Consider the following 12,607-nt stretch of genomic DNA (forward strand, 5'->3'; position numbering starts at 1 on the left):
TACTTTTAGTGTCAAATTTAGTCAAATATTCTCGATCACGCAAGATATAGCATTTACTACCAAAAACTCGAAAATATTTAACACTAGGTTTCTTACCTTTCCAGATTTCATATGCAGTCAATTTTGTACCTGGTCTTAGATAAACACGATTTATCACATGTACCGCTGTATTGACCGCCTCTGCCCAAAACCTTTAAGGAACATTTTTAGCGTGAAGCATAACCCTAGCCATTTCCTGCACAACTCGGTTCTTTCTTTCCACGATCCCGTTCTGTTGTGGAGTTATAGGAGCTGAAAATTCATGTTGAATACCAAGAGAATCGCAAAATATAGAAAATTTTTCATTTTCAAATTCTCTACCATGATTAGAATGAATCCTAACTAGGGTAGTAGATTTTTCATTCTGCAATTTTAAGCATAGTGATTTAAAAACTTCAAAGGTTTCAGACTTCTCACGTAGAAAGGCAACCTAGGTATATCTGGAGTAATCATCGACCATTAAGAAAATATAGCGTTTCCCTCCAAGACTTTTCGTTTTTGTTGGACCCATCAAGTCCATGTGAACTAATTGGAGCACACGGTCGGTGGTAGCTGCATTTACCTTCTTGTGTGAAATCCTAGTTTGTTTTCCAATTTGACACGAACCGCAAATCCTTTTTGACATTTCTTTCATCTTAGGTATTCCTCTTACCACTTCTTGTTTGGACAGAGTAAATAATTCCTTGTGATTCACATGTCCAAGACGTTGATGCCAAAGATCTGCAATGTCGAAAGAGGCACTGTTACATTTCAGTTTATGTGAATTTCCAACAACATAGAAATTATCAGATGTTCTAGATCCATAACATATAACATTACCACCATGATCTAGAATAGTACAATCATTTTTGGAGAATTTTACCTCATAATCTTCATGACAAAATTGACTGATGCTCAGAAGATTTGCTTTCAAGTCCTTAACATAAAGAATATTTTTTCAAGAATAGGAACACCTGGAATACTTACCTTTCCTTTACCTATTACCTTGGATGAATTACCATCTCCGTATGTCACAACTCCCCCTTCATGTTTTTCGAGATTAGAAAATAAGGATTTGTCGTCTGACATATGTCTTGAACAGCCACTGTCTAAATACCACAAGTCAGAATTTAAAGCTTTCAAGCTAGTATGTACAACATAACATTTCAAATCACTTTTCTTGACCCATATGGCCTTTGTTTTCATCCCATAAATAAAAGCACTTCTAGGTTTTTGCAAAAGTTTGCAATGAGGTCGAATATGACCTAAAATGCCGCAATGATAGCATGTCGAAACAAACATTTTTCTACTCATCTTTTGTCGAGGAGTGTGACTAGAGTTTACCTTTGGTACCGTCGAAGTTTCACTAGTTTGTAGATTCAACTTCAGTTTAGAAGCATTCATCCAGGATTGCTTTTTAAATACGGTTGATGGCTTCAGGTATTTTTCCTTTTGTATACCTGCAGAAACAAAGACAGTTTTATTATTATTTGAATTACTAGTGTATCCAACACCATATCTGTCTTTTCCAGAGATCTGAGCTTTTAGAATTTCATCAAGTTTGTTCTTCCTTTTTAGAAATGTCACTTCATTATTCAATCGCTCTAGTTCAATTTCATCAGCCTTCATTTTATTTTTCGCATTGTCAAGTTGTTCAGAAAGGTCTTTGACACGTTTAAGCTCCAATTTGTACTTCTCCTCAAATTGAATTCTTTCTGGTTCAATTACCTTGAGTCGTTTATGTAGTCTAAGATTGTTTTTCTTGAGTTTAAACGACTCCAGGTACAGGTCATTATATGCCTTTTGAATTTCAGATTCATCTTCTTCACTGTAACATATCCCGATCATCCGTACTATCGGTATCAATAACGGAATCAATATTAAGTAGAGAATAGGCAAAAGCTACAAAGTTTTCTTCGTCTTTTCCAGAATCATCATCAGATTCATCTGAGTCATCCCAAGTAACTTTCATAGCTTTACCCTTCTTCTTAAGGCGATTAGGGTATTCTTGTGCTATGTGACCAAAACTAGAACATTCAAAACATCGAACTTTATCCTCAAAATTCTTAATTTTCTGTTTGACACCATTGTTGCTCACACCTGTGTTCGAACTTGCAGTATTCTTCTTTTTCATAAAGACTTTGCTTTTCTCAAGTTTTTCAGCATTCAACTTGTTTGGCTTCCAAAAGAATTTATTGAACTTTTTAACGAACATGGCCAACATCTCAACATCTAAATCACCTTCATCATCAGACTCCTCTATACTTTGTTCAACTATGGATAGGGCAATCCCTTTGGACTTCCTCGGTCTTGAAAGGCTGGACTCAAATGTTTGTAGATTTCCTACCAATTGTTCAACTTTCATAGAATCGATGTCCTTACTTTCCTCAATAGCTGTAACTTTCGCCTGAAACCTCTCTAGAAGAGACCTAAGGATCTTACGGACAATTCTGTTTTAAGGAATTTTCTCTCCTAGGTTGAAACTGGAGTTGACTATATCACTCAGCTTTGCATAGAACTCATCAAATGTCTCATTCTCCTCCATACGTAGAGTTTCAAAACTAGTAGTCAACCTCTCGAAGTTTAGAAAGTTTGACAGCCATAGTTCCTTCATGAGTAGTTTCTAAGATCGTCCAAGCTTCTTTTGCTATCTCACAAGTAGAAATTCTTCTAAATTCTTCCGAGAAAACACAACTAAAAATTGCATTTATTGTCTTGCTATTCCATCCAACTTTTTCATAGTCTGACCTATCCCATGACTCTATCGGTTTATCAGCAAGTTTATCATCCACCATGTACATTGGTGGACTCCAACCGTTCACAACGGCAAACCATACTCGTTCATCTATAGACTTCAAGTAAGCTCTCATCCTAGCTTTCCAATATCCATAATTTGATCCATCTAGGATAGGAGGTCTAATAGATGATGGTCCATCTCTATGAAAATCCATGCCTATCTGATCTCTCTCAAAGGTGAGAGAACCTACTCTGATACCAATTGAAAAAATCCCTAGACACAAGTATGTATCTAAATACTAGGTAATGATATCACTCGTTCGCTTAAGTAAAAGTCCGTAGAAATATTAAGAACGAAAGCAGAGATGAACGTCAAGATTTTAACGTGGAAAAACCTAAACGGGAAAAAACCACGGATCCAAACTCGGATCAAAACCAATCACTAGAATAGTAGCAGTTACAAGACTGACTCTCAAAACAACCTGTCGAACCAAACGACTTTGTTCCTCTCAGTCTTGCTCGCTAGAACCCACGATTCACCGCTTCTCGTGATTCAAGTCCAATCTCAGTAACTCTCGAGATTGATCTTTCGTCTAGATAGCCCTTAAGACGAAAGATTAAGATTTGTAGATGAGAAGAGCCTTGTTAGTTGAAGAACCGATGTAGCCTCAAGAAGTCTCCTTCAATAATACTTCTTCAACAACCCTAGAGATAGGGTTTCACAATCCTTATATATGATCTCCAAGATAGAGCCAAATCCAAGTCTTATCCGTACTCACGAAAGTCCAATTTTATCAAACTTCGTTGGTGCGTTCGAACGCGGCCCGGGTGCGTTCGAACGGCATGACTTAAACTCAGGTGCGTTCGAACGGGCCTGAGTGCGATCGAACGCGACAACTTGAATTCTTCAGGTTGCGTTCGAACGCGTTTGTGAACGCAACTCTCGGTCTGTGTGAACGCAGTACCCGCGTTCGAACGCGTTTGTGAACGCGGCTCTCTGTCTGTGTGAACGCAAATACCCGCGTTCGAACGCGTTTGTGAACGCGGCTCTCTGTCTGTGTGAACGCAGATACCCGCGTTCGAACGCGTTTGTGAACGCGGCTCTCTGTCTGTGTGAACGCAGTACCCGCGTTCGAACGCGTTTGTGAACGCGGCTCTCTATCTGTGTGAACGCAGATACCCGCGTTCGAACGCGTTTGTGAACGCGGCTCTCTGTCTGTGTGAACGCAGATTCTGCGTTCGAACGCGTTTGTGAACGCGGTGTGAACTCGACGGCTTTTCTCCAATAATCTTGCAATTCTTCAAATCAGAGATATTCTAGACTTGTGTAAAGCTCATATACATGAAAAAATACACTTAGAATATTTTGTACACAATTGCCAACAAATAAAAACCTAACACAATCCTTTACCCTAATCTTATAGAGAGTGACTTTAATTCTAAGATAATGGAAAGGAAAGGTTCTCTACTGAATATTAAGGGCATCCCGATGTCTCTACATATGGTAGGATCAGTCTCGTTAGAAATATAGCAGGTGGACTTATTAAGGTTGACTTTTTGGTTGGTAATTCCTCCATACCCTTCCAAAACATGTTTAATGGTGTCATAGTTAGCAACATTAACTTTAGTGATGATGAGTAAGTCATCAGTGTACACTAGATGTCAAATCCTACAGTCGTTGCTTATAGGGAATCTAGTAAGCATACCTTCATTCATCTTGTCATTAAGGATATAAAATTTGCAAAATAATAATGAATAAGAAAGGTGAACAAAGGTCCGCTTGTCTGATCCCACAAAGAGAAGTAACATAATCTGTGCAAGAGCCATTCACTAAAAAAGAATAAGAAACATTAGAAATGCAAACTTTCATCCAAGTAATCAATCCTATCATAAGCATTTTCTCATATCAAATTTAATAATCATATAGAGATTATTGGTTTTATTATGCTCCAATAAATGAACAATTTCATTGGCAAAAAGGATGTTATCTCCTATACGCCTCGTGCCACAAAGGTAGATTGCTCAAAGGTAATGATATGTGCCATTAATAGTTTAAATCTAGCCACCAAAATTTTAGCAAGGAGCCTATAAGTGACATTATAGAGATAAATTGGTCTAAATTTAATGACCCTCGTAGGGTTAGGCTTTTGAGGAATTAAAGCAATATGAGTCTGGTTCCATATTGGAAGGAAGTTGCCACTATTTTGAAATTCCCTTTAGGCCTACCTACTATAGAACTCCGCATGATAACCTCAGGGCCAAGAGCTTTGCCAAGTGGCATGCTCTAAAGAGTATTCATAATTTCGTTATCCATGAAGGTTGCAATCAAATCATCATAGCAATAGGGAGAAATAGGAGTCAAATCTTTCTAGTTCCAATCAGACATAGTACCATCCTTTGAACAAGCCCAGATGTCCCTATAGAATCTAGAAAAAGCATGTTTAATATTATTAAGATCATAGACCCTCTCACACTATTTAACCATAAGGATTGTATTGTATTTCTTTGCACTTGATAAGAGTGGAAGATGAAAGGAATGAGTATTCTGGTCTGCCTGGTTAATCCATTGGTCCCTTGCTATGATTTTCCACTTGATCTCAAGCTGTCTAAGTAAAGCATCATACATATTATACAAACATTGGAGATTAAGATGACCCGGATGAATCGGATGACTTGCAAGGTCAAAGATTTCTAAGTAGGCAATGGATCGACTGAGCTCATCAATACAGTTCCCAAGCTTTTCTAGATCATATTTATTCTAATACATGACTCGTTGTGTAACCTGTCCAGACTAAGGTAGCAATATCCTCTACAGTTGTGCAATCAAGACAGAAATGCTCAAAATAGATGGGCCTTTTGACAAACTTAGTTCTGGGCAAAGGAATTATGCAGATAGGAATGTGATTCGACCTAATAAGAACCAAGTGAGAAACATTGGCCGAAGGGAAGAGATTTAATCATTTATTATTAGCAAAGGCCTAGTCAGGATGACACTAAATCCTCCCTCCCTCTTTGGGTTGGTTATAGGACCAAGTAAACGGGGGCCGAGAAACGCAAGTCAATCAAGTTAGCAGAATTAATACAATCTCTAAAATCCTTATTACTGGTATCCATGATGAAGAGCCTACCCCCTTCTTATCCGTGGCACTAAGCATAACATTAAAGTCTCTAGCACATAATCAAGGTAAATCAATATTACTAATGCAATGCAATTCATGCCAAAGGATTTTCCAACATATATAGAAGTTGCTAGCATAGATACTTGACATAAGCCATGATGAGAGGGAGGATTAGGAAGTGATGGTGCTGTGAATTGTCTATGGCTAGGCTCTTAGAATTAAGACTAATACATCTTTGGAGTTCCAAAGCATCATAATACCTCCCGAGAAGTCGTTGCTAGACACTGCAAAGAACTGCTAGTCCCTTCCAACCTGCACACAATCGCATTAGCCTTAGTTTTACAAACCCTAGTTTCCAACAGGAAAATTACCTAGACTTTTTGACATCTAATAAAATCAAAGCATTTGTTGTGAGTTGCCTACTTAAGAGCTCCTCTACAATTCTAGGAAAAAATAAAATTCTTTAAGTAATGTTAGGGGTACTTCTCTCCTATAGCTCTAGAGGCTGATCCGCCGCACACTTAGCCCTTAGCCTTTTTGGGTTGGATCTTGCTTTGGGTAAGGCCTTTTTCTTTTTTGTAGGATTTGTTCGGAAGCCTGTAAGGTCTTTTGGAAGTCCATATGTTCTTTAAACTTCCAAACCTCTTCAAGTATCTTAAGCCCTCGAGCCCTCTCGTCTTCCAAAGCTTGAGTATTAGAAGCCAAAGGCATCTCATTGAACGTATCAGTTACCGTGGCCATAGTCATTTGATGGGCCTTGATATACCCTTCACCCTTACCAAAAGGTTAAAAAGACAATAACAACTCTTAAAAATACAAATTAAAGTAATTTTTGGCCCACGCTTATAATTTTCTTTAATTTTTGGCCCATAGATCATAAACGGATTATCATGCTTACGCAGTTGCTTCCGATATGAAATGTGTCACTGAATATTAATTTATATATATTATGAATATTAATATTAATTTATATACATACATACATACATACATACATACATACATACATAATCTAATTAATTAATAAAGCTATATATGTATCAATCTAATAAACATATATATAAGTTATAGGTATATTTACATGCAAATGTTTATAAGTACTATTATACTAATTACACTTAGCTAATAATTATTAGTGAGTATATTATTAAATTAATTAACTGTACAAATAAAATAATTTGCTTTAACTAAAGAAAATAAAATAAATAACTAAAAAGAAATAAAAAAGAGGGAAAATCACTTTGCTACAATGCTGGGCTCGCCCTAGCATTTGTTTGCTACAGTGCTGGGCTCCTTTCTTTCTCGTATAACCTCAAAGAAAAAGTTTGAGGATATAATATGCCCATTCATGAGATAATATTGATTATATTTATATATATGTTATCAAGGATACATATATACATACTCAAATATGACATCATACTTCTTTCTGATTCATATTATTCAGTATATAATTTACTCTCTATTTGGAATCATTGATTCGAAGTAAAGTCTATTCACTGAGCTTTTAGCTCATGACCCTTTTTATTTTTTTTCTACCTACCCAAGATATGTGGTACGTAGTAGCGACTTAAGATATCCTAAGAAAAAATTTTAGAGTAAAGATGAGATGAGCTATAGACGCGAGACAGTATACAAGATAGTTCATATAGATATTGAGTTGTATCATTATTGGATATTTATACTCTATTATATCAGACGATGAATTGTATAAAACATTTCATATCATAGTATACTTATGTATTAGTGATTTTAGTTGTATTTTGATGGCTTATCGTAGCCTATGTGGGTCCTAGCAGATTATATAGTAGCATAGTGTATATTATTGTGGATTTGGATATTTATATGTTAACAATTTTTTTTGGTTAATAGTATAATTTATTTGGTGATGAATTATGTGAGCACATGGTGTATATATGCGTGACGGGCCCCACCAGTCCTATTGTGTGCGCCGCGCGTGGGTGTGCACGTGCCCATGCCGGGCAGGGGTGTTACATTTGGACTAGTTACTGTTCTAGCTATCACATCACATAGACATATATTTTTATGATTTTTTTTATACATGATAGATCATATTAGGATTTAGATGGTAAAGAAGTAAAAGAAAATATGATACAACACAGTCTCTAATTATATTCACCCCATGCCTACTCATATTCTGCATGGAAGATTTGCATAATGAGATCCTTGTTCCAACACACTCACTCTGGGATGAGAAGGTCTTGCACCGTGGAGATGTTATCAAGTGTAGCTAGGCTCGAGAGGTGAATGGAGGGAATCCATGGTTCTTTCACGATGGGAACAATCCTACCGTTACCAACCTCTCATCTGACATTTTCTCACAACACCTCTCTAGCACTCAAAATGGACCTCCAAGCCCAAGACAAACAGCTACTTAGGCGAGCCTCCTAGAATGCATCACGAGAGAAGTATTTGACTTTTAATAAGGAAGCCTATAAGCTGTTAGGGTTGGAGATTAGGCGCCAACCAAGCTTCAATAGTAGTGCTTTCTTAGTCAGTTTTGAGTATCGAATGCCCAAACCACCATTATCGATAGGCCTGTAAAGGGTTTGCAGGCTTTTTAGATAGAGTTTCTTGTCTTCATCAGTAAAGCCCCACCATAAATCTCTCATAAGATTGTTGAGAGTTTTGAGGATGGGTCTAGGTAGTAGGATCGAGGACATTATGTAGATAGGGATTGAGCATAGGGTCAATTAAATCAACACCAATCTGCTTGTGTAAGAGAATTGCTAAGCTTTCCACCCTGCCAGGCACTACTGAAACTTCTGAACAATGAACTTGTAAGCCTCCGCCTTGGATCCATGTGTGTTGAGTGGGTTTCCCAAATACATAGTCTACTCCTTGAGGATTTTCACTTTAAGAATTGACATGAGTTGGGATCTCTTGTCATTCACCACCCCTTTGCTAAAGATAATAACAGACTTGTCATAGTTGAGTTGTTGCCCCGAGAGCAAGCAATAGAGATCTAGGATCTGGCAGATATGAGCGGCCCTTTGGATGGTAGCTTTGCTGAATAGAAGGTCATCCGCAAACATTAGGGCTAGAGAGGACCTTGCTATTTTTAGACCAGTAGGACCTTGCTATTTTTAAACCAGAATTATTTTAAGGTGGAGACCGTATCAAGAATGTGGGAGAGGATATTAGATGCGATGATGAAGAGATAAGGAGGCCAAGAGCAGCTTTGTTAGAGTCCTCTTGATGGCTTGAAGAATCCCTCTATTTCGCTATTAATGTCCACAACTAGGCTGGTGGTTGCAATGCAACAGTTAATCCATTCGATGAAAGTGTTTGGGAATTCATGGATCTTGAAGGTGAAGCTACCCATTGTGCTTTGCAAGAGCTTTAGAAACTTCACAACCTCTTGGGCGAAAATCTAGTTATCAAGAATTTGACGCCCTAGGGTGTAACGCCCCCGCCCGACAAGGGCACGTGCAGGCCCACGCGCCTACACGGCACGCGCGGCGCACGCGATAAGACGGGCAGAGCCCGTCACGCACAGATACTCTCCTTTACACATACAATCATGACATCATCAAATATTACCTGCTAACATATCCATGCTCACATAATCCAACACCAAATAAAGCATACTATTAACCAAATAAATCTATTAACATATGAATATTCAAGTCCACAATAGTATACACTAGACCACTACATAATCTGGCAGGACCCACACAAGCCACAACAAACCATCAGGATACAATTAAAATAACTAATACATGAGTACACTATGATTCGACCTGTATGATATAAGTCATCATCTAATACAAAAGAGTACAAATATCAAGTACTGGTACAAGTCAATATCTGGTTAAACTATCATCTATACCGTCTCACATCTATAGCTCACATCATCATCGTTCTAAAATATCTTCTCAAGATATCTCAAGACGCTATCACGTACCACATATCTGAGAGGGTTAGAAAAAAAATAAAGAGAGTCATGAGCAAAAGGCTCAGTGAATAGACCTTACCCCGAATCAGTGATGACAAACAGAGAGTAAATCATGTACTGGATAATATGAATCAGAAAGAGCATCATGCCATGAATGAATATGTGAATGTATCATCAATAATATAAATAAATAGTAGATAACATGTTATGTCATAACTGATAAAATATGTAATCCTCGATAATGTATAAATAAATCTCTATGTCATATCATCATCATAACTCTCTCTCTCAAATATGACACAAGATGTATGCCGACCATGACCATACTATGATATTAAATACAACCATATATGATGCATATTGGTCACTCAATAATCAGGTAACCAAATAATAATGAAATCATATGCATTTCTTAACATCACAATCATCACCGACATCTCGGTATAATAACATCATACTAGATCACTGTGCATAGCCAACACCCGGTACTCAGTCTCAACATCATGCCCAAAGGCTCCGAGCATACTCTTCCATCCATAAAGAGTATCTCAAATATAACCATACCCTGCCATCCGCTAAGGGTATCAACATCCATCCAGACTGGGCACCCTTCTAGCTAATAGAAATCTCGTGAGGATAACTCACCACATATGCCCTAGCGAATGGCATGTGTCCAAATGTCTGCTGCGCACACAGACTAACGATCTCAGACGTAAGGCCAATAGGATCGCGACTATGTCGAGCGATCAATTATCCACCAAACGCATCCTAACCATCACGCCCACTCGGTTATCCTCATGCTTTCTATCAACTATCCTATTAATCACATTTCATGCTTTCCTTCTAAATGATAGATCACATGCATATATCCAGTACGATAATGAGCCAATGTATAATAGGAATTTAGGTGGAACAGGAATCAAGAGAAAAATAATGCAATATAGTTTCTAATCATGTAGTCAACACATGCGTACTCATGTTACAGATCAATTGGACATAACATTATAACAGTATAATAATCTCTCATGATCTCTATATATCACCAGATGCATGATAAAATATGCTCGACTGTAATCATCTATAGATAAAGTCATATAATTATGCTGGAGGCCAAAACATGCATGTACATAATATATAATATACCTAATTTGAGAAAGGCGTCTAGGGAATAAGACTACTTACCGTCTAATCAGAAGACGCAAACCATGCTTCTCTCACGTCCGTCAGATAACTGAGTGACACTCATCGCTAGCAAGGTCCACGGGGTCTCAAATAAAGGGGTTCGGGATCTGAAAATATTCAAGTAATATTAATTAGTCGTTTATCCAATTAAAATTAGTTCAAGTAGAATTTAAATATTTATTTGATTTAAAATCACTTCTTTTACTTTGTACATAATTAGATTCACATTATAGGTACGATTCAAATATTATGACATACTATTATTATAAAATGCTAGTTATAGTATACAGAGAAAGGTTCGTTTCTTTTTATTTAATATTCTAAATATATAATTATAAAGTAAAAGCTAAACAATTATAAATGGGATATAAGTATAGATAAGATCTATTTATAATAAATTTATATTTCTTAGTCTATTTTGATTAATTAGAAGTTATATAGTATTTACTTAATTATGCAAAATAATTAGTTAATTAATAAGACTAGTATCTTATTCTACACACGATAGTATATAATAAATTGTTAAGATTACTTAAATTGCATATATTATGAATATCAGTACATAAATCTAATAATTATAATTTACAACACTATCTATTAATCTAATAGAAATATAAATACATAGTTACATCAAAATAAGTATTATCTATATTTACGCATAATGTTTTATAACTTAGTTAATCATTAGTTATACTAATTATAATTAATAATCATCATGTTGAAGAATATATATTATTATTAAAACAATTAATGTCTAAATAATTTATCTACATTAATTAAGGAAGTAATACCTAATTAAATAAATAAATATAAATAAAGTAGATAATAAAACAATGTCACTAGTGCTGGGCTCGGCCCAGCACTGTGCAGAAAAAGAAAGGAATAGAAGCCGAGGAGGAAGAAGAAAAAGAAAGAAAGCAGAAGAAGAAGAAGAAGAAGAAGAAGAAGAAGAAGAAGAAGAAGAAGAAGAAGAAGAAGAAGGAGGAGGACGAGGACGAGGACGAGGACGAGGAGTAGAAGAAGAAGAAGAAAAAAGAAGAAGAAGAAGAAGAAGAAGAAGAAGAAGAAGAAGAAGAAGAAGAAGAAGAAGAAGAAGAAGAAGAAGAAGGGAGGAGAAGGAGGAGAAGGAGAAGAAGAAGAAGAGAGAAGGGGAGCTTAGGGAAAAGAAAGGAGAAAGGAAGAAGAAAGAAGAAAGAAGAAGAGAAGAGGAAGAGAAGAAAGAGAGGAGGTGAGGGAGGAGCTTGCGGACCCGGGCCAGCGAGGAGAGCACCGGCCGCTGCTGGCCAGCCTCTCGTCGGTGGCTTGGCTCCGACGAGCCCGGGCTTGGGCACAAGAGAGAGAGAGAGAGAGATTCTCACTAGCCGCGGCGGCTTCGGGAAGGTGGCGGCGGGCCGATGTTGGCAACGAGGAGTGCGAAAGAGAGTGGAGTGAGAGAGAGACTGAGAGAGATAGATAGAGAAAGAGAGAGGAGGCGGTGGAGGGGGGGTTGCGGCGGCGCCGCGGCCTGCCACGGCCAGCTAGCCGTAGCCCGTTGGCTGCAGCAGCGGTAGCGGGCACGTGGCGCCCCCACCACGCAAGCTGCATGCTTAGCTTGCATGGGCACAAGGCCGGCCACAGTGTGGCCAGTCGCGTC

General features: G+C 37.6%; 1 long non-coding RNA gene across 1 annotated transcript; it reads right to left on the reverse strand.

The window, feature by feature from the left end:
- Positions 1–690: 690 nt before the first annotated feature.
- On the reverse strand, positions 691–6,400 carry LOC140788257 (uncharacterized). The gene is made up of 3 exons (XR_012108994.1): positions 6,357–6,400; positions 6,134–6,185; positions 691–759 (listed from the first exon to the last, which is right to left on the reverse strand). It is a non-coding gene; the product is annotated as an uncharacterized lncRNA (long non-coding RNA).
- Between the last annotated feature and the right edge of the window lie 6,207 nt (positions 6,401–12,607).

Source organism: Typha latifolia, chromosome 5 (genome assembly GCF_019914945.1).
Source record: "Typha latifolia isolate L0001 chromosome 5, TyphaL0001v2, whole genome shotgun sequence".
Lineage (NCBI taxonomy): Eukaryota > Viridiplantae > Streptophyta > Magnoliopsida > Poales > Typhaceae > Typha > Typha latifolia.